This window comes from Podarcis liolepis, assembly GCF_965112155.1.
Source record: "Podarcis liolepis genome assembly, chromosome: 1".
NCBI classification, from domain to species: domain Eukaryota; kingdom Metazoa; phylum Chordata; class Lepidosauria; order Squamata; family Lacertidae; genus Podarcis; species Podarcis liolepis.
In genome coordinates this window covers 15,673,589-15,696,996 of record NC_139554.1, presented here as the reverse complement: position 1 = coordinate 15,696,996, position 23,408 = coordinate 15,673,589, and the positions used below count along the sequence as shown (strand labels likewise).

The 23,408-nt window shown below is 47.7% G+C and overlaps 1 long non-coding RNA gene across 1 annotated transcript; it reads left to right on the top strand.

Annotated features, from left to right (window-relative positions):
* Nucleotides 1-608: 608 nt before the first annotated feature.
* Nucleotides 609-8,955, top strand: LOC310685965. Its single transcript, XR_014515620.1, has 3 exons — nucleotides 609-713; nucleotides 8,326-8,458; nucleotides 8,665-8,955. It is a non-coding gene; the product is annotated as an uncharacterized lncRNA (long non-coding RNA).
* The last annotated feature ends 14,453 nt before the right edge of the window (nucleotides 8,956-23,408 follow it).

Below are 23,408 nucleotides of genomic sequence, written 5' to 3'. Positions count from 1 at the left end.
TAAGTAATTTGGTCTGATAATTTGTTTGAAAAACAAGGCAAGACTTAGAGAATGATTTAGCGCGGACATGCCAACCCAGATCTAGTCAAACAAAAGGGAAGATAAGAAGAAGGTATCTTCCCACGCAGATCAGAGCACAGTGGAGGAGATGCAATTTTCTTTTTAGAATAGTTTCATACCGGTTATTCTTGAGATTCTGTCTTTTGTAATTAGGATGAAGGCTTTTCAGTGGCTCCAATTTTGACTAGCTTTCTCGGGATACATTTTCCGCAGTCCTTGTTCCTCTCCAACCTCTTTTATGATAAACTGGTTCATATAAAGAAAAGCTCAAGGAAAGTCAGGTACTATGGCGCAATGGCGGGGGTGGTGGGCCAGACGGTAATTTATTATGATTGGGGCAAGGTCACTGATCCTCAAATCTGAAAGCCTCATCTTACGGTATTAATAGATCTGGAGAGGCGTCTGTTGGTGAGAAAAACAATAAAACTGTACCTGTAAAGATTTATAACTGCTGGAAGGGTAACAGAAGAGATCATTCCATATGTAATTTATGGGTTAATTTTGTTATCCATAAGTCAGCTAAGAGGGTGGCTGAGGTGATGTTACTTAGCAACCAGGCAGAGTGCTGTAAGGTAGTTTGTGCTCTGTAGTTCTGAGGGAGTTTTCCTCCATGTGTTTGGCTGGATGTCTTCCTGATCTGTACAAGGCCTGAAGTAAGAAAACACAAAACTGCTCCGTTTATTTCTAACATTACACCCCCCCCCCCGCCCCGCACTGCTCTGGTTCCTCAGTAATGCATTTTCAAGAATTTTCTCTCTGGACTTATTTAAGTCTCTCTGGTCTTATTTAAGTGACTATGCTAACCAAAGCAGCAGGCACAAGAGTCCAGAAAAACAAACCCGGATAACAATTTAGCTAAAAACATTATTATTATTATTAAATTTTTTAAAGCTACAGTTGATTTAGCAAACTCGACATTTCTAGCTGATTCCTAAGGTACACACCCACTTTATGATTTTAATATATTATGCCATTTTAGAATAAAAAAGCAATACATACATACATACATACGTACGTACATGTATGCCCCCCCAAAAACTGCTGCTGTATAAATTTATTATTTATACCCCGCCCATCTGGCTGGGTTTCCCCAACCATTCTGGGTGGCTCCCAACAGATTAAAAACAGAATAAAACATCAAATATTAAAAACTTCCCTAAATAGGGCTGCTTTCAGATGTCTTCTAAAAATCAGAAAGTTGTTTATTTCCTTGACATCTGGTGGGAGGGCGTTCCACAGGGCAGGCGCCACTACCAAGAAGGCCCTCTTCCTGGTTCCCTATAACCTCACTTCTCGCATTGAGGGAACCGCCAGAAGACCCTCAGAGCTGGAACTCAGTGTCCGGGCTGAACGATGGGGGTGGAGATGCCCCAAATCAACAGTTTTGCAGTTGAGTTCCAGGGAATCCCAAAAAGGGGAACCAAGATCACTAAGGGACTGAAACAAATTCTCTGTGAAACAAATTCTCTGTGAGAAAAGATTACAGTGGTACCTCGGGTTAAGAACTTAATTCGTTCCGGAGGTCCGTTCTTAACTTGAAAGTGTTCTTAACCTGAGGTACCACTTTAGCTAATGGGGCATCCCACTGCCGCACAATTTCTGTTCTCATCCTGAAGCAAAGTTCTTAACCCAAGGTACTATTTCTGGGTTAGTGGAGTCTGTAACCTGAAGCGTCTGTAACCCGAGGTACCACTGTGCAATGTTTGGGGTTTTTTAGCTTGGAAAAAAAGGCAGGAGAGAATGGCAGAGGTGCACTTCTTTGAAAGAAGCAAACAGACCTCTCTCATAGCATTAGAACCCAGGGTCTTCCAACGAAGAGGAATGGTGGGGGAATTCAGGGCCAACAACCGTCTTTTCTGCCTCAACTCCAAAGGCCAGAAAGCCCCCTCAGAAGTCTGCTGGAAGCAGCTCTCGTATGCAGGCTTTTCAAGAGCTGGAGGGTGGGAAACAGATACCTGGGGGCAGCTGGGGGCGGCCGCCGAGACCACATAACACCGGTCTTGAAAGACCTACATTGGCTCCCAGTACGTTTCCGAGCACAATTCAAAGTGCTGGTGTTGACCTTTAAAGCCCTAAACGGCCTCGGCCCAGTATACCTGAAGGAGCGTCTCCACCCCCATTGCTCTGCCCAGAGGCCTCCTGGCGGTTCCCTCACTGCGAGAAGCCAAGTTACAGGGAACCAGGCAGAGGGCCTTCTTGGTAGTGGCGCCCGCCCGTCCTGTGGAACGCCCTCCCACCAGATGTCAAAACGATAAACAACTACCTGACATTCAGAAGACATCTTAAGGCAGCCCTGTTCAGGGAAGTTTTTAATGTATGATATTTTAGTGTTTTTTTGGTTTCTATGGAAGCCGCCCAGAGTGGCTGGGGAAACCCAGCCAGATGGGCGGGGTACAAATAAATTATTATTATTATTATTATTATTATTATTATTATTATTATTATTATTACCTTTCGATGGCAGATGCTGGCCAAATTCGAACCGCACATTTAAAGCACTACGATACCACTTTGAACAGTCATGGCTTCTTCCCCCAAAGAATCCTGGGAGTTGTAGTTTGTGAAGGGTGCTGAGAGTTGTCCTTTATTCCCTTCACAGAACTACCGTTTACAGAGCAGTTCCCAAACCATCGATTCCTCTTCCCAGAGAAATCGGGGGATTTTGTGGGGGGGGGGGGTTCAGATTGGTTCCCCAACACCACCAGAAAAATCTATCATCTAAATGTTTATACAGTACTTCGGGAGAGAACCTTGGCCAGATGAGGAGAGAAATGGCGAACGAGTCTGTCATTCTGGAGGGAGGAAGGGATGACAAATACCTTCAGTGGTTGGGGGCAAAGGGACATCTCTTCAATGCTTTAAAAATTACAATTCAAATTAGAATCTGGAATGTGCTGGTCTCTTGTCTGCCTTGGGAGCTCTAGTACTCCATTAATGCCTGAACCCTTAGGAAGAATTACGTAAGAAGAAAAAAAGAAAATTAATAGTGTAGAAGGCACCATTGCGATGCAGTTCACGTACCACCCTGTAATTCATAGGTTATGAGTCTGCCCAAGCTGTCTAATTCATGGGTGTGATTATTTAAACTTCTTTTTTTTTGCCTTGTAAGGTGGGGGGTGGGGAGTCTCTCTGTGGATTTATAGTTTTCAATGGAAGTTTCAAATTCACCATTTGAAATGAAGCCATCCAGAAGGAAGGGCTTTGCCTATAAATCACAGCATTACAATATGGAGTTCTGCTCCGATCAGGGGTGGGGAGTTTGTGGCCCCCTAGATGTTTCCAGGCAACAATTGCCACAATCCCTGGCCTGCCTTATTAGAAGAACAAGCTCTGCCACGGGCAGCATGGCTGTCTCTGAAGGGGAGACACCAAAGGGGCTCGATCCTTTGGGTCATTACTTTAGGGTGTCAGAGGCACAGAGGGCAATTGCACTGTCGGTCAGAATATGGAACTGTACTCCAGGTCCTGTAAGAAACAGGCCTATGACCCTCACTTGGGGCAGAAGCCTGGTAGAAGGCAAGTTTGACTTGGTGAGTTTCCCCCTGAGTGAGAGACAGGGGGAGGAGTGTTGAAGTGGACTTGCTGCCTTCCTCCTGACATTGTGGGGTGCCGAAATTTGGGGTGCCATCTTCCCGGATGCCACCTTCCCATTTTTTTAATCGCAAGAACACGGCGACCATTTGGGTTGCTGTGATCTCATTCAATTTCACGCTGTGGTTCCTTTCCCCCAAAGCGCTTTTTTCGGTCAAGGCATCCAAAAAACACATGTTTTGGGGTACCGCGCAAGATGGCAGCCCACACCCAAGTGCTTTTTTTCGGGAGAAGATTGCACTGCAAAATCATGTGGGATCACAGCAACTAAAATGGCTTTCATGATAAAAAAAACAGGATGTGCTGGTTTTTCTGGAACACTTGTGGGGTATGGGATGCTCCTACTACTGGGCCATAGTTTATTATCCATGGCCTGATTCCCACAGTTTTATATGGTGACGCTGGACGGTGGTGGTAACACAGCCTCCAACATTTCTCCGATGAAAATAGGGACACCTCGTTCCATAATGATAACTTTACTATTTATACCCTACACTTCTTACTGGGTTGCCCCAGCCACTCTGGGCATATATAAAACGTATACAAAAACATAATAAAACATTAAACATTTAAAAAAAACCTTCCCTATGCAATCATACCTTGGTTTTTGAACAGCTTAGTTCTCAAATGTTTTGGCTCCTGAACACCCCAAACCCGGAAGTGAGTGTTCCAGTTTGCGAACTATTTTTGGAAGCTGAATGTCCGATGGGACTTCCGTGGCTTCCAGTTGGCTGCAGGAGCTGCCTACAGCCAATCAGAAGCTACGCTTTGGTTTCTGAACGTTTTGGAAGTCGAACAAACTTCCGGAATGGATTCCATTTGACTTTCAAGGTACGACTGTATAGGATTGCCTTCAGATGGATCAGGGGTCAGATAACACCATACCACCCAACATTTCGCCAATGAAAATATAGACATCCTAAGGGACATTCTGGGATCAAATCAGAAACCAAGACAGTCTAGGACTGTCCGTGGAAAACTGGGTCACTTGGAGGGTCTGTAGCAAAATCTGTCTGGGTGGACAGGTAGTAGAGAGTTGCAAAGATGATGGCAGGCAGTTAAGAGTGGAGAGGCTGAGCACCATTTGGAGAGGAGGCCTGTTTCAGCCCCCAGCCCCCCAGCCCCCCAGCCCATTCCTCTGGAAAGCACTGAGGCTGGACTTGCCAGAGTTCCTTGGGGAGAGGAACTGACGGTGAGAATTTCAGCTCTTTGAGGGAAATAGGGTTCTCCTAGCACAGGGGTCTGCAACCTTTAAGACAAAAAGAGCCACTTGGACCCGTTTCCGAAGAAAAAAACAACTGGGAGCCGCAAAACCGTTGCGACATTTAAAACAAATATATCTCTGGAGCCGCAATCTGACAGGGGGCGGGAAGGTGACATCGGGACGGTGCGTGACTAACGCACGCACCGCCCCCATGCGATGTCACAGCCAGTACAGCGCCCGCCACAGTGGGGAGTGTCGGGGCGCACAATGCACCTCCTCCCCTCGCTAGTATCCGCCCCGGAGCCGCGGCAAAGGTGTAAAAGAGCCACATGCGGCTCCGGAGCCGCGGGTTGCAGACCCCTGTCTTAGCAACTCAGCTGGAGCTACAATTCCCAGAGGGGTTTAGCAGTGATTCCTTTTTCTCCGCAAACTCTGGGAATTGCAGCTCTGTGAGTGGAATACAGGTCTCCTAAGCTATGGTTTTCCCAGTAGTGATGTATGGAAGTGAGAGCTGGACCATAAAGAAGGCTGATCGCCGAAGAATTTATGCTTTTGAATAATGGTGCTGGAGGAGACTCTTGAGAGTCCCACGGACCGCAAGAAGATCCAACCTATCCATTCTAAAGGAAATCAGCCCCGAGTGCTCACTGGAAGGACAGATCCTGAAGCTGAGGCTCCAATACTTTGGCCACCTCATGAGAAGAGAAGACTCTCTGGAAAAGACCCTGATGTTGGGAAAGATGGAGGGCACAAGGAGAAGGGAACGACAGAGGACGAGATGGTTGGACAATGTACTCGAAGCTAATAACATGAGTTTGACCAAATTGCGGGAGGCAGTGGAAGACAGGAGTGCCTGACGTGCTCTGGTCCATTGGGTCATGAAGAGTTGGACACAACTAAACAACAACAAACAACTCTAACCACCTTTATCAAACTACAGCTCCCGGGATTCTTTGGGGGGATGGTTAAAGTGGCATTTGTGCCATGCAGATATGGTCTGATAGGTATCTGAATATGGTATCAGAAAGAATGATGATGCGACAACAGTGTAGGTGTGGACACACCTTTGAACAGTTCTGCTTTCTTAGAAACCTTTACACCTGCAGGAACCGCAGTGTCGCTTGGTTAGGCTGGGCAGAGAGAGTAGGTGGGGGAATGGAGGAGTCATTAGAAATGCCAAATGATTGCAACGAGCTTTGAAATACTGCAGGGAACTCATCAAAGCTGGCTATAAATACTCTTTAAAATTACCATAAGCTGTCTGCAGCTGTAGCAGAGAAACCTCGGGCAAATGGTCACTCATTCACTCGGGCTGAACTCGTACGCCTCCCTTCCTTCAGGAGAAAAGTTTCCTGGGCTCTCAACTTCCACAGGCCTGTAAGAAGATCCAGGAGAAGCCTTTTATGTGGTCAGATTCCTCGTGGTGGGAGAGTAGCATTTATGGCATTCTTGAACCTGGGAGGAGGCAGGCAGTGAGGCAGGCAGGCTGTGTTGCAGCTCGTAGACATCAGACACCAGCGCCAGCACCTCTCAGTGCCAGTTCAGCAGCACCCACTGCACAACACTGTTCCCACTAAAGTTTCCATGCACCCAAGTCTTTGTGCATTGTCTGAAAGGAGAGTGGGCATGAACATATGCAGGTTAATAATAATAATAATACAGTGGTACCTCGCAAGACGAATGCCTCGCAAGACGGAAAACTCGCTAGACGAAAGGGTTTTTGGTTTGTTGAGCTGCTTCGCAAGACGATTTTCCCTATGGGCTTGCTTCGCAAGACGGAAACGTCTTGCAAGTTTGTTTCCTTTTTCTTAACACCGTTAATACAGTTGCGACTTGACTTCGAGGAGCAACTCATAGCACGCGGTGTGGTAGCCTTTTTTGAGGTTTTTGAAGACTTTGGTGATTTTTGAAGCTTTTCCAAAACTTTTCTGACACCGTGCTTCGCAAGACGAAAAAAATCGCAAGACGGCAAAACTCGCGGAACGAATTAATTTAGTCTTGCGAGGCACCACTGTAACAACAACAACAACAACAACAACAACAACAACAACAACAACAACAATTTTTAATTTATACCCTGCCCTTCCTGGTTCAGGGCAGCTAACAACATATTTAAAACACTTAATTGTGATACAACAAAAAAACAGCATAAAATACAGTATAAAAACGTGAAAAACAATAAATTCAAAAATCAATTTGAAAATCCATCCAATAAACATTAGATGATCACCAGGGATAGCTGGTTAAATTAATCCTATTTGGGCCAGCAAGGAGGCCAGGGGAGAAATAGCTATGGGATCCCAGAGCGGGTAATCTTCATAAAAAGGGGAGGGGAAGGGAAGGAAGGGGAATAAAAGATCAGGCTAAGTTCAAGTTGAAAACTAGGTGGAATAGCTCTGTCTTACAGGCCCTGCAGAAGGAGGTTAAATCCTGCAGGGCCCTGGTCTCATGGGACAGAGCATTCCACCAGGTCGGAGCCATCACTGAGAAGGCCCTGGCCCTGGTGGAGGATAATCTGACTTCCTTAGGGCCTGGGACCTCTAAACTATGATTATTCATGGACCTTAAGGTCCTCTGCAGGGCAGAACAGGAGAGGTGGTCCCGTAAATAAGAAGGCCCTAAGCCACAAAGAGTTAGGCTCCCCTTTCCTACAGCCCCCCCAATCTGCAGATGTCGGTACGTGTCAGCTGGCATGGCACCACTTCTTCCCTGTGCATGCAAGTTCATATGCGTGTCACAGAATAATGTCAGAACAGCCTAGAATGAAAGACTTTGCAAGTATGTCTTGTAAAGCAGAGCAGGGAATCACATTGTCTTGGGGGTAATTTGTTTGGGGTGTGTGTGTGTGCACGTCACCAGTGATAGGGGCCAGATCCCAAAGCGAATGGCAGACCCTCCAAGTGTCCCTATTTTCCAGGCACGTCCCTGATTTAGAGAAGCCATCTGGTTTCTGGATTTGATCCCGGAATGTCCCACTTTTCCCTAGGATGTCCTTATTTTCATTGGAGAAATGTTGGAGATCCCAGGGCACGTTACAGCGCAATGCAATTTTGCATGTTATTTTCACCGACAGATGCATCCATCTACACATCTTACACGAGCATATGTATTTTCGTGCACATTACTTGGCTGGAGAACTTCGTAGCAAAATTCAGAGAAGTGCGGATTTCAAAGGATGGCTGTATTTCTCTCCATTGTGCTCCCCACTGGCATATGGACCCTGGAAGGTTTCCCAAGAGGGAATGCAAACTGGGGGGAAACAAACCCCCACCCCATTGCAAAGGCTCAGATGCAATTGTGGGATGGGGTTGTGTGTGTGAAGCCAACAAGAATAAGGACACTCAGGAAATCTAGAATGAAGTGCACGTGTAAACACAGCTGAAGCGTGCCTTATTTATACCGTAATTAACATAGTTGGATTCTTCCAGCTCTCTATTTATAGTGCTGTTTTTCCCCCTTCTTTCCAAAAGCTGTTAAGTCCAATGTCCTCTAGAATGCCAGTTCAGCACTTTCTGGGTATCATTGCGTTTTTCCAGCCAGAGTTAAGCAAGGGCAGCTTATACTGTGATGGACTGAACCCAACTATTGAAGGAACTTTCCAAGGTAACGACTGAATAATAATGTTTGGATTTTACTTATTTAAAAAGGGAGAAGGAAGATGAATTGCGGTTTTACCTTAATCAATTGTGATGCCTTCCCGTGGCCTAAACTGGCCTTGGATCGCTCCAGAAGGTTTATAACGTTCTGCCTGGTGTGGAGAACGTAGATGCAAAAAATCTCCACCCCTCACCGCTGTGTCCACCTTTCAGGGCCATCCAGCAAGACTGATTGGCAGAAAATTCAAGGCCAGAGATAGAGAAGTATTTCTTCATGCAGCACAAAGTTAACTCGTGGAATTGGCTGTCTTAAGATGGCTTTAAAGGGGGATGGCCGTATGAGTGTACATGCAATACAATTGGCAGGTGTACAATTTGTGTACCTGTGGGCCCAGGTATTTGAACTGTACAACTCCATAAGGATACACTCTGTTGTGCAGATGTGAGTATGTGTGTAAAGACCTGTGCTTGGTATAACATGTGAACAAGCCTTTTGAGACACATTCATGGAGAATGGAAACTACCCAAATTTGTACTTCCCTGGCTTAACCAATGCATCAACCAAAACACGACTAATGCTATCAAAATTCTTTTGGATGTTGCTCCACTCCAAAAGGCCACGGAGTGCTTTACAGCAGATATTTGAGGTAAAAACACTTGCTTTACTACAACTTATAATAAAAGCATCATCGTCGAACTGTCCACAAATTACTGCGGTCACAATTCCCACATCCCAAAGCCTGCTGGAAAAGGCGGGTCTCCACCTGTTTCCTGAAAGAAAAAAATGACGTAGTTGGGTGCACCTCAGTGGGGAGAATGATCCACAAAGGGCTCCAGTGAGAGCCAGTGTGGTGTAGTGGTTAAGAGCGGTGGACTCATAATATGGTGAACCGGGTTTGCTTCCCTGCTCCTCCACATGCAGCTGTTGGGTGACCTTGGGCCAGTCACACTTCTCTGAAGTCTCTCAGCCCCACTCACCTCACAGAGTGTTTGTTGTGGGGGAGGAAGGGAAAGGAGATTGTTAGCCGCTTTGAGACTCCTTAAAGGGAGTGAAAGGCGGGATATCAAATCCAAACTACTCCTCCTCCTCCTCCTCCTCCTCCTCTTCTTCTTCTTCTCCTCCTCCTCCTCTCCTCCTCCGTAGGCTCAGCCTCTTCAGGGGGCTTGGGTGTCTCTCAGCATTTAGGGAGAGGCCTACGTAGGGCAAGGACAGTCATCATCATCATCATCATCATCATCATCATTTATTTGTACCCCACCCATCAACTGGGTTGCCCCAGCCACTCTGGGCGGCTTCCAACATATATAAAAACATAATAAAACATTAAACATTGAAAAGCTTCCCTATACAGTCATGCCTTGGTTCTCAAAGGGATTTCTGTTCCGGAAATCTGTTCGACTTCTGAAAACGTTTGGAAACCAAGGCACGGCTTCCGATTGGCTGCAGGAAACCGCAGAAGCCCCATCAGACGATCGGCTTCCAAAAAATGTTTGCAAACCGGAACAGTCACTTCCGGGTTTGCGGCATCCGGGAGCCAAAACATTCGAGTCACAAGGCATTTGAGAACCAAGCCACGACTGTACAGAGTTATACAGAGTACACTTGCCTCAGGCCTGAGGGCTAAGCTGGCTGGAGTCCCTTGCCAGGGACTTATACCGTCATGCCAAGAATGCCCGTGCCTCCCAGCTGACTGGGGATTCCCACCATAGGCCTCAGGCAAGCTCTGCACGGGCATGTTCAGGGATCTCCAGAGGCTGTCCTGTCAACGCTTGGGCTTCCCTCTCCTCTCCTTTGCTATTGTTGACCTGCACCCGGCTCCTGAGCGCCTTCCCCCCGACTTTGCCAGCAAATGCCCCGCAGACACGGCCGGTGCCTATGGGGAGGCTGCTGGTGGAGGGTTTTTTTAATTCTCACTGGTGGCACAGAACCCCACAGTTCACTAGTCTCGTCCCCAAGATCCTCTGCCTTTTCCTCCCATTGCCCCACCAGCCTATCCCCAGTCATGCCTTCTGTCACGTTCCCTCTCTCCCCAGCCCCTTCACCTTCCAGCTCCTTCCAGTCCCTGCCAGTGATTGGCCCAAGGGCCACGCAGCGAGCATCGTGGCAGAGCAGGGATGAAACTAGGACTGCGCAGAATTGATAAGAACCACTCCTTAGTAGTGGCCTCCCCACCTTGAAATCAGCTATTTTGTTTTGGCTATGTAAACAGAAACTCGGCTACTGTCCTCTTGAGTTGGAGCCGAGTGCTTTTATGGCCAGCTCTTTTATTACGCTAATGAATATCGACCCACTAATTGTGGCTATTGACGCTTTATCTATTTCTGGTCGCTGTTCGTTATCATGAAGTCAACCATTATAGAGCATTGCCTCTCTTGTTTGAGGCACTATCCACAGCGCTGGAGGAAAACGGTTTTATTCTTCAGCCTCTCTGGTGCCTCCTAAACCTGTTTTGGGGGTTCCCTGAACCCTTCAGAGCAAATTTGGGGCAGGGTACAGTGCGTCGAGTGGGGAAGTGTACATCCTTATGCTAACTAAATAACGGATTGGATACTGTCCAAACTGACCAAGGATAGCTGAATCCATGGCGGGTTTTCCATCCATGGTCTGCAGCAGATCAGGACTGCTGAAAAAGAAGCAGGAATTTTAGTGAGGAAGAAATCGGGCGGTGTTCTTTGGCACTCACAAGGTGGATTGTCATTTCATATAACCCGGGAAGTGTGAATTTACCTTTGAGTGGTAAATTCACAAAGGTTGTTTTCTGCTGCTCCAGAGAAGCGGACACGGAGCAATGGATCCAAACTACAAGAAAGAAGATTCCACCTAAACATTAGGAAGAACTTCCTGACAGTAAGAGCTGTTTGACAGTGGAATTTGCTGCCAAGGAGTGTGGTGGAGTCTCCTACTTTGGAGGTCTTTAAGCAGAGGCTTGACAACCATATGTCAGGAGTGCTCTGATGGTGTTTCCTGCTTGGCAGGGGGTTGGACTTGATGGCCCTTGGGGTCTCTTCCAACTCTATGATTCTATGATTCTATAGCAAAGCACACAAGACTGCATGCAGAAGGCCTTAAAACACACAAAGGCTCTTATTTGTAAGGAGGAAATATATATTTATTCAAGCAAGAAGTGGCACCGGCATAGCAGTAGACACAGGGCTGAGGAGTCCTAGTTCAGGAGCACAAGCAGCAGCTCAGATCTGGGAGGAAGCAACCAAGATGTCCCAACAAGTTGCCATGCCATGCCTGGGACAGGTAGAGACATGGCTGCCAACCTGGCTGTGTATTTGCAAGGGAAAGCAGACTTTGGCTCTACTTCCCATTAACTGATGGATCGTAAAGACAAAGCCTGTTGGATTGGCTGAGTGTAGTTCTGTAAAGTCCCAATTTGGGGACCTCGAAGTCCCTAGCCACCTGGCATCATTGTGCTATCAGGTGACAGACAGGTAGGCAGCCACGCTGATCCTGATAGCAATCAAGAGGAGATGCAGCAGCCACAGATCCCAAAACATGTAGTAAAGGTAGGGCCCTTCCAAGAGGCCACATGCCTTATATATTTACACACACACACACACACACAGTGGACACTCGGGTTGCGAACATGATCCGTGCGGGATGCACGTTCGTTGCCCACAGCGACGCATCTGCGCATGCGCGGGTTGCAATTCGGTGCTTCTGCGCATGCAATTGAGCGCTTCTGCATATGTGCGATCCCCGAAACCCAGAAGTAACCCATTCCGGTACTTCTGGGTTTTGGCGGGTCCGTAACCTGAAAAAGCGCAGCCTGAAGTGTCTGTAATCCGAGGTATGACTGTACACACACACACACACACACACACACACACACACACGTGTCTACCTAAAGGAATGTCTCCACACCCATCATCCAGCCTGGACCCTGAGGTCCTGCTCCAAGGGCCTTTTGGCGGTTCCCTCACAGGGAAACAGGCAGAAGGCCTTTTTGGTAGCTGCACCCATCCTGTGGAACACTCTTCCAGCAGATGTCAAAGAGTTAAACAACTATATAACTGTTTTGAGAAGTTTTTAATGCTTGATGGTTTCTCCCTCCTCCAGTTCCCCTCTGTTTTTGTTGGAAGCTGCTCAGAGTGGCTGTGGCAACCCAGTCAGATGGGTTGGGTATAAGAAAATAATGATAATAATGATTAATAATAATAATAATAATAATAATAATAATAATAATATACTGAATCAAACCATTAGTCTATCTAGTTCACTATTGCTTATTCTGACTGACAGCAGCTCTCCACAGTCTCATCATCTTAGGCAAAGGTCCTCCCAAACCTTTTGAACAGGAGATTCCAGGGATCAGGACCACAGCTCCAGCTTTGAAGTGATCCCGGGTCCCTTCCTCTGTTAGTGGGCTTACCTGGTTGCAGGTTGCAAGGTTATGAACCGCACTGGGCTGATGGTTCTAGTCACCTTATTAATTCCCTAGAACATTCCAGCAGTGCCATAGTGTGCACAGGCAGTTGCCCTGCACGCAAAATTGTTAGGGCTGCAAAGTTTCAACATCCAGTGCTGCGTCAACACAGCTGCACACTTCTGTTGCTGTGCTCTGTTGAAAACAGCTTCTCCTTGCGAACCAGGAAGTGACCTCTCCAGAAAACGGAACGACTATTCTTTTCTTATCTCAGTGGTTGCGATCTTCTGGGTGACACGAACGCCGTTAGGCAGTTGAATGTGCATGTCTACTCCATCCGTTTCCCTCCCTCCGCACAGCCCCGGGCACTGGCAACCTACGCTATGCCACTGCATTCCAGAATGATGCTAGACCCAGGGGCACTGTGGGGATTTTACAAGGTTGGTTTGGTTCACCTGCTTGTCAGATCTGAAAATAAATGTAGGCTCAGCAGCGGGCCTCACCAGAGTGTGGGGTTCAGGTCCTGATCCTGGCACTGCCAAGGATTGAACTTGGTAGTTTCTGCAAACAAAGCACGCACTCTTCCATCAAGCTACCATGATAGGGGTTGCCAACCTTTTGGGCCAGGTGGGAGCATTTCGCAGTGGAAGAAGTGCCATGGGCACCAGTCACAAAATGGCTTCTGCAGGAGGCGTGACATAGCACAAAATGGCTGCCACAGGGGTGTGGCATAACACAAAATGACTGCCATATCCAAAAGGGCAGCAAAAGGCACAAGGCTATAAAACGTTACAGACATGCCTCTGCATCGGCCACCCTATCAATGGGGGTTGTGGGGAGCATCTACACCAGACTTTTCTACCTTCACTCACAGAGAGATGCTCTTTGCACCTCTCCTATACTCAGGAAGGATGGGAGGATGGGTGTCCAACCCTGGCACCCAATGAAACGTGGACAGACTTAAAGGTGTGTGTCCATCGCAACAGGGACTGAGCCAGGAACAAAGCAGAATGTGCAAACAGTCTCTCGTTCATTGTGGGTATCTGAGAAGGTGCTGGCGGCCACACGGTTGGCAGCTTCTGCTGTACCCTCCTTTGCTGTGTAAATTGCAAAGGCAGTTTATATCCTCCATAAATGCATATCTTCTGGGTTGCAATCTTGCCAATCTATAAGCACCCAACCGGAAGAGTTTATAAATACGTTTTTTCCCCGAGCCATCCTGCCGCAGACGTGAATTGTCATGTACAGCGTGCTTTCCATAATCATTCCCCTCCCTTGCTTTCTTTTTAACGACCGTTTCATAAACTGGAAAATGCCGTGTATGAAGTTACTCCAAGATAGATCATATCGTTGCTTCCCACTGTTCTGTGAAGCACGCTTGAAAGGATCCCAGCGTATCGGTAGATCTTGATTTTTATATATATATATATATATAAAAACAAACAACTGACAAAATATAAAGCTTCTCTACCCAATGAGCTGCTGCTTTATTGACAGCTTAAGACATTGTGTTTGAAAATAAGGCTCATCCCGAAAATGATCCTGTTAATTTCATTTTCATGCAGGGCGGTGGAATTAGGCACTGAGAACATAATAGATCATTGCAAATGTGGACTAATGGCTGCAAGTTATAGTTTTCCGCTTAGCATTGTTGTTTTTTCAAAGCCAGAGAAATTGGATTGCACTAACTCTCCAACTATTAGATGCAAGCATATGCAATGCTATAAAAGGGGGGGATAGATGAAGCAATTTTCCATCAGAGAGGCACTGCATTTATAACTCAGCACACGCACACCCGAAATGCGCATTTAGCAATTTAGTTACACCTGTTGCAGTTTGCAACCAGCCCTGGTGTGAAAGTTTACCCCTTTCTCTTTCTCTGGTCCTATTGGTACATTTCCCCCTAGGTAAGCATTATGGATTATGTAGTGTTTGACCTATTGAATTATGATGCTGGAGGAGACTCTTGAGAGTCCCATGGACTGCAAGAAGATCAAACCTATCCATTCTTAAGGAAAGCAGCCCTGAGTGCTCACTGGAAGGGCAGATCCTGAAGCTGAGGCTCCAATACTTTGGCCACCTCATGAGAAGAGAAGACTCCCTGGAAAAGACCCTGATGTTGGGAAAAATGGAGGGTGCAAGGAGAAGGGGATGACAGAGGACGAGATGGTTGGACGGTGTTCTTGAAACTAATAACATGAGTTTGACCAAACTGCGGGAGGCAGTGGAAGACAGGAGTGCCTGGCGTGCTCTGGTCCATGGGGTCACGAAGAGTCGGACACGACTAAATGACTAAACAACAACAAGTGTTTGACCAGAGCAGCCTTTTCTAAACCATAATCCAGGAAACCCAAACAGTAGCCGCAGCAGCTCAGCCCCCCGTCGAGAAGGTGGCAGGCAAACTCTGCACGGCTTTCTGGCCACAGCAGCTTCAGTGTCAGCCAAGTCTTCTCACTGTCAGCAGCAGTGATGTCTGGATTTTCATGTAGCGATGGGAACCTACCTTGTAGGTAGGCATGCTTTCGTTGCTAGATTTTGCTTGCAAAAGACGAAGCCAGGTGGTTTGCCTGCAGTTAGCAGCACAATATGTTTTCAGTTGTGGGCGCCACAATTTAAGAAGGACATTCACAAGCTGGAAGGTGTGCAGAGGAGGGCAACCAAGACGATCAAGGGTCTGGCAACCAAGCCTTATGTGGTACGGTCATGGAGGGAGCTGGGTATGTGTCCAGCCTGGTAATGAGGAGACCGAGAGGAGATACGACAGCCATCTTCAGATATCTAAAGGACCGTCACAAGGAGAATGGAGCAAGTTTGTTTTCTCCTGCTCTGGAGGAGAGGTCATGCACCAATGGATTAAAGTTACAAGAAAAGAGATTCTGACTAACATCAGGAATAACCTTCTGGTTGTAAAAACTGATTGGCGGAGGAACAGGCTCCCTCGGAAGGTTTTGGACTCTCCTTCCTTGGAGATATTTTAGATGGATGGTCATTTGTCATGGATGCTTTAGCTGAGATTCCTGCATTGCAGGCACTAGATGACCCTCAGGTGCCTTCCAACTCTGCAGTCCTATGTCTATGATTCTACGAACATCTGGTGGGCCAAACATCCCCCACCCATCCTCTAGTCCTTTATGATCTTTCTCCCCACTTCTCCTTTGCAACTCCAATGTCAGAGGTGCAAAGGAAAATGGGGAAGGACTGGAAGGGCTTTCAGAGCCTCTCCATGTGGCTCCCAGGTGGCTCTAAGCTCGGAGGTGCAAGAAGCCATGCAGGGCAGCTCCAAAGAGCGCTGCTGGGAAGGAGAAGCTGTTTCCAGAAATTGCATCCCCTTCCTTGACCAAAACATGCTTCTATGTCTTTTTGCTGTCCACCACAGCCAAGGGAGATGAAAGGTTGGCTTGGCAGCAGGAGGAGAGCAGGAAGGAGGCCAGAAGCGCTGACCAGTTGGGGAATCTTCTGTTGTAGAAATGGATTACCAGGCTGGCCTGCCACTGCTCATCACCACCTTCCTGTGCTCCTACAGGAACTCATGCTCCTACTCAGCCATGGAAGTAGAAGCAGAAGCTCAAACTCCTCAAGTTGACCAGGGAGGAGTAAGGTGGCTCGTAGCAGCACCAGGCAACCTGGGGCTTTGGATCCTGGGGACAGGAATTCTAGGACGCAGCTAGAGGAGCTAGTAGAGTAGGGCAGCTGCTAGGGATCTCCTGGAGTTTGTTTTGGGTGCTCCTGGGCCATTCATCCACTGCCTTTTGGGTGGGTTTACTCTACAGCACCACCTGTCAGTGGCTCAGTGAACTGCAGCATGACAACACCCTTACATGTTTATTATACCTAAGGCAAACTGCTTGCATCAAGCCTTGCCCATGATGAGCTGGAGATTGAGACCTGAAACGTGAAAGTTTGTGCTTGGAAAAGCTTCCGACGCTTTCTTTTTGTGCCTCAGGACCACGATTAATCACTTTAAGCAAGAATAAATAAACTGCCCTTTACATTTTCAAAGCCTCTTATGAACATTAAATATGCAGTTCACACATCTCTGTTATCCAGAAGAAACAGCTACGGTGAAAAAACTCCTCTTCTCCCTGTGCGCCGAAAATGTCACCATTCATAATAATACCCCTAATCTCTACTGGCCAGGAACTGAGAGAGACCAATTGTTGTTCAGGCTGGGCTGTTAACAAATGCGAAGGGAGGTGCCATGCATTTTCCAGAAACTGTCACCCGCTCCTCCTGTGATACATGCATGCCATTGCATGTGAATCTTGTGCTTGTTCAGACAATCCCATACCTCAGGTTGGCAGCCATTAATCTTGTTTTAGATGGAGCCCTGGTTCTCACTAAAAGGAGCTCATGGATGTGGTGGCTATGCATTACCTCCAATTTACAAAAAGAACAAAGCAATTCAATTATTTTAAAAAAATTAAAATTAGCAATACGCTTAAAACATACATCAACATTCTACCAAGCCTTGTAGGCTTGTCTCAACAAAAATGTTTTTAGAGGCACCGAAAAGAGTACAGTAAAGTCATTTGCCTGATGTCAACAGGCAGGGAGTTTCAAAGTTTGGTGGTACCAATGCAGAAAAGGCATTGTGTTGGCACCTGTAACAATGCCAGTTCCACAAGGCTCCTCTTGTGAGCATCGTTGAGAGGGGACGAGAGTACACCATACTGATGTCCATCCCTCATTTTAACCCCTGAACTGTTGACATCAGAGGCCGTAGCAGCCAGCAGGGTGGGGAGGGGCAGAGCAGTATTGCTCACTGAGCATTGTTCCACGAGAGGGAGAGGGACCAGGGAGACGGGTGAGGCACGGTGGGAGCTCAGCACGGTGCAAGCACGGTGGCAGGAAGCATGGTTCCACTGCCGTGCCTTCACCGAGCATGGCAGCTTCCTGCACCTCGCACCCCCTTCTCTCAGGAACCAGTAGCAACACTTGGTGCTTGGAAGGCAGATGAGGAACACTGCCCTGCCTGTGCTGCCCCACCAATCACTACAGATCAGGAGTAGCCGATGTGTTGCCCTTCAGATGTTTTGAACTACAGCTTCCATCAGCTTCACTCAGCCAGCCCAGCCCATGATCAGGGATAAAGGATGCTGTAGTCTAAAACATTGGGAGTATACCATAAAGGTTGACATAATCCAGAAAGCAGGGCCCTTCCACCAAATGCTACACTTGTGCTAGAGATTACAATTCACTAGTTCTGGTAGTGTCTGTGACTCCCAGTCTGTGTGCTCCAGCACTTGAAGTGGGAGAGTGTACAGTTCCGTTCCGTCCCCCATAGTGCATGGAAACCTTTATTTGGGCCCCTGGAGAGTTGCTGGACCAGGGATGGAGATTTTCAAGGCTCAGGGGCCAGCTAAGGCTCCCTAGGTGTCTCTCATTGGCCCTCAGGACTCTCACCAGCCTGGCTCTTACTTGCTGTCCTGTTTTTTACTTTTTGAAATATGACACCCCTACTCACCACCCCTTCTTTTGCAACCTCCTTGGGTGTTTTTTCCCTATGTGTAAAGTGTCCTTGAACTCTAATAATGGCTTTTGCCTGCCTGGGTGGAAGTCGCTGTGTGTACAAGAAGAGCCTAGGCTGCTACGGAAAGTTAAAATGTGCGTTCTGCCCATGTGGCCCCTGGATGATCGTCAGGAAGAGAAGTTCCCCACCCTTGAGGTAGATAGTACTTAGATTAGCTGGGCAAGCAGCGTGCCCTGGTATAATGCATCACCCTGTACTCTGGAACAAAATATTTGTTTTAAATGCCAAAGAAGCCAATGCAATCTTTTGCCTGTGCAATCTGCCTCCGCAACCGGCATCTGTTATTTTCTCAGGAGGTATTTATTTGCGAAGAGCACAACCTGAGTTAAAGGTAGCGCAAGAAGTACCATTTATGAATTTAAGTTGAATTGCTTAATGAGTTGGTTGGAAATCTGTCTCTCTCGCTTGTGCAGCCTAGTATTGCACCAAGGATTCCTAAGAATGCCTCCCCCACCCCCAATCCACTTCACTCCCCCCCCCCCAAGAGTACTTGGAGATTGCAAACCGCCACGTTATCGCTGCGGGGCTGGAGGTGAATTAGTAAAATGTACTGCAGAACTCCCTCAAGCTTGCAGCAGAGGTTGCCTTCTGCATGCGTTCTTGTGCTGTTCTGATTCAGCTCTTTCCCCTCTTATAGATCTGGACTTGGCAGCAATGAGGTGTGATTAGAATATACAGAGCTGCTTTCACACACACAGAAAAGTCACCGCTCGGAGTGATTTCCTCTCCCTTTAAAGCTGCTGTTGAACGAAACTGATGCACAATATTCTTCCACGCTACGGTTGTTCGAAGCCATGCTAAGAATGACGAGCGGCTTCCCGAAAGCCTTTCGATATTAGCAGCACCTCCTGGGAGCAGTGCATATGTTGTTGTTGTTTGCTACTGATCGTAGATGCTTGTTTTTATTTCATTTCCCTCATTCTGGAATGCTAGGCTCTGGCTAATGCTATAGCAACTGAGGCAGAGGTAGCGAGCAGGAAATCCATTTCTGTCTTTGAGGCTTACCATATTGTCGGGAGAAAGATGGCTCCGCGGCGTTCTCTATTTGACATCTATTTATATTGTTTGCACACAAGGATAAGCACAGTGCAACCTTCTGCTTCGCCCTACAGCAGCAAGTGTTGCATGCAGAAACGGAAAGTCAACATTTAATCCTCCGGAATGAAGGGAAGTGCAGCTAACAGTACTCAAACCAACTCGAGCATGTTTGTGCTGGAAGTACTGTAGAAGTTAATTATATATTGCTGGCATATACTGCATCTTCTCCCCATCATGCTGAAAACGTCCGTGGTGCTACTACTCATCCAAGCTGGAAATGTAGGGAAGTTTCCTTCTACTGAGTCACATCACTGTCACAGCTGGCTCTGTATTGCCTCCACCGATTGACAGCTGTTCTCCAGGATCCAGGAAGGGGAGATTCCTAGCTTTAGCTGGAGATGCCAGGGATCGAGACCAGGACCTTCTGCATGATAAGCTGATGCTTTTAACACCGAGCTGTCGCCCTTCCCGAGGGATGCGGGTGGCGCTGTGGGTTAAACCACAGAGCCTAGGACTTGCTGATCAGAAGGTCGGCGGTTTGAATCCCCGCGAAGGGGTGAGCTCCAGTTACTCAGTCCCTGCTCCAGCCAACCTGGCAATTCGAAAGCATGTCAAAGTGCAAGTAGATAAATAGGTACCACTCCAGCGGGAAGGTAAATGGTGTTTCTGTGTGCTGCTCTGGTTCGCCAGAAGCAGCTTAGTCATGCTGGCCACATGACCTGGAAGCCGTACGCTGGCTCCCTCGGCCAATAAAGCGAGATGAGCGCCGCAACCCCAGAGTCGGCCAAGACTGGACCTAATGGTCATGGGTCCCTTAACCCTTACCTATCGCCCTTCCCAATAGTGTAGCTAACCGAGTGCCTTCAACTCATGGTAGGAAGCCCCTTTCAGGAATCAACATGGGCATTGTACCACCCTGGGGCTGCATCCATGTTCATCCCTGAAAAGGACTTCATTGCTGTTGTTGGCATCCGTCTGTCTCATGAGACAGTGGAGTGCACCTCCGGGGGTGAAGCCAAACTGCTGCATGAGCAGCACCATAGTGGCCTCCCCAGGGTGTGCTGGGCCCGGGGGTAACCCAAGCAACGCGGTCCAAGTCAGGTCCCATATCCAAGGGTTCCACGAGGAGTCAGTCCGACAGGGCAGGGAACCAGGCAAGGTCAGGCACAGGATCACAGGCACGTTCTGGCAAACAGCGACGTTGCTCCCGCAACCTGGGGCAGGGTCTGACAGCCTTTTATCTCTGTCAGGGTAACGGTCGGTCCTGATCCCCCGGTGACTCACCTCCCTGTCTCGTCGGAAGGCGAACACTCCTCCTGCGAGTACTCAGTTCTCTCCTTTTCTCAGACCTCAGTCTCTGCAGCTCAGGAGATGTCGGTGGGTTACTAGACCCAGAGGCCGCCTCAGCCTCTCCTGACCAAACTGGTAATGGAGCAGTTGTAAGTGATTGCCCAGCTGGAGGCAACGAGGTAATCCCCACATTTGGAGCCAAGGCAGGCTCAGGCCCCTGACTCGGCCCATCTGGTGCTTGTTGCAGGGGAACCTGTGCAGACTGGGGCTCTTCAGGATCAGGCCCCAGACTAGGTTCAGCTGCCGCCTGAGGCAAAGGATCCGGTGTGGACTGAGACTCCTCTGGCTCCGAGTCCGAGCCTGAGTTGCAGGCCATCACACCGGGCACAAGCCTGGGTAGTGTATATGGAGGTTCTGGGCTGCCCAGATGACAAGACTCTCAGTCTCACTGATGTGGACCAAAGGAAAGCAGGAGTTGCTGGAAGGAGGCATACGACGCACCATTTAACCACCCTGGGGACTCCACTCCAGATTTGTGTAGGCAGCGGAGGTTTAGGATCAGAGTTTTCCTTCTCCTAGATGTGCTACCATACCTGGTTAACATAGTGGGTTAGGAAAACCTGGGGGGGGGGGATTGCATCTGCACAATAGTACATGGGTTGATGAGTCTAAGAAGCCCTCTAGCAGTTATAGTGGCTCATTTACCAGAAGTGTTAACTCTGGAAGGGTATACTCGACTCTGACCCAACTAAGCTTCCTGGTGTATATTTTGTCCCGCCGGCCCCTCACTTCCCTCTACAGCAGGTGCAGAAACCACCTTCTTGACCATTGGACCTCACAAATGGTCTCTTCTGCTGAACCTGCTGGAGTCTGTCTTTGCATGCAGTGGAGATCCCTAACTCCCTGAGGGTTTGAGACCCACTGGCTACCCTCACCTTGTTTAGCTGGCCAGTTGAAGCCATTTCCTGGGATGTGGCTGCTGTGCCATAGAGACAGCTTCCAGGAGCCACTACTCTGAGGTCTATGGATGAAGGGTGGAATACAAATTTAATGAATGAATGAATAATGTATTTGTTGTCTTGGTGTTTTCAACTGATTTTAGTTATTCTTTTAATTAATTATTATACCCCTACTTTGTTGGCTAGAGGGAGCAGGCCTTTATTATGGTATTCAGCAGAATGGACCACTGCTGGCACCCACAGCAATGCATAAATACCTGCTATACATACATATATATATATATATATATATGCAGGTTTTGGTGTCTTCGGGTGTCTTCCCGTGTAAGAGTTGGGGTGTCTAGGCGACGTTTCGACGAGGTCTCACTCGTCATCTTCAGGCTGGTGCTTACGGCTTCTTGTTACTGGAACAGAGCAGGATCTCAGTGTTTGAGTTCCTATAAATACTGTTGAGGGGGTGTGGTGTATTCTGGGCAGAGAGGAAGTTCCCAGGATAGTGTGACTTTTCTTCTTTTGTTCCTTAATTACTTGAGGGATAAATTAAGGAACAAAAGAAGAAAAGTCACACTATCCTGGGAACTTCCTCTCTGCCCAGAATACACCACACCCCCTCAACAGTATTTATAGGAACTCAAACACTGAGATCCTGCTCTGTTCCAGTAACAAGAAGCCGTAAGCACCAGCCTGAAGATGACGAGTGAGACCTCGTCGAAACGTCGCCTAGACACCCCAACTCTTACACGGGAAGACACCCGAAGACACCAAAACCTGCATTCCTGTACCCGTGAAAATCTACGAAAGCATATATATATATATATATATATGCTTTCGTAGATTTTCACGGGTACAGGAATGCAGGTTTTGGTGTCTTCGGGTGTCTTCCCGTGTAAGAGTTGGGGTGTCTAGGCGACGTTTCGACGAGGTCTCACTCGTCATCTTCAGGCTGGTGCTTTCGGCTTCTTGTTACTGGAACAGAGCAGGATCTCAGTGTTTGAGTTCCTATAAATACTGTTGAGGGGTTGTGGTGTATAGCCTCCAACGTTCTGGGCGGAGAGGAAGTTCCCAGGTTAGTGTGTCTTTTCTTCTTTTGTTCCTTAATTACTTGAGGGATATCTTGAGTGATTTCTTGAGTGATATTCTGAGTACCACTTAGGTGGGTCATTAAGTGTGGATTAGTTGCTAAAGCTTTCGTGTCTTGACCTCTTGAGCTTGTGAAGAGTTTTTCTGAGAAGATGGCTGTACTGCACTTAGTTGTGCTCTGGCTTGGCTTCGTGTATAGGGGCGAGCTGTGGTTTTGTGCCCTGTGCCAGCCAGATCTGTGTAGGGATTGCAGGGGGGTGCAGCATCCGGAGGTGCCACTATGGTTTGGCTACTGGATGGAGTCTGTAATTTATCTGTGGAGAGGGTCTGGGTTTGGGTCTGGTGTGGTTGATTGGTGATGGCGTTCTGTGTGCCTCTGGTTCTGGTGTCGGTTTTTGTGGGGAGGGCTAATTTCCAGATGTCTGGCAGGCGGGACGTGTCGTCACGCTTGTTCATGTTGTGAGGGTGTTTCTCTATCTCGATGGCTTCCATGATTATTCTCTTGTGGTGATGTTCCATGTTAAAGAGCAATTTGGAATCTGCAAAATTAATTTCGTGTCCTGTTTCTTTCATGTGTTGGAAAAGAGAGGAAGTTTTTTCTTCTTTTTTGACGGCATTCTTGTGTTCTGCGATACGTGCATTTATTCGTCTGTTTGTTTGTCCAATGTACGTGGCTGGGCAGAC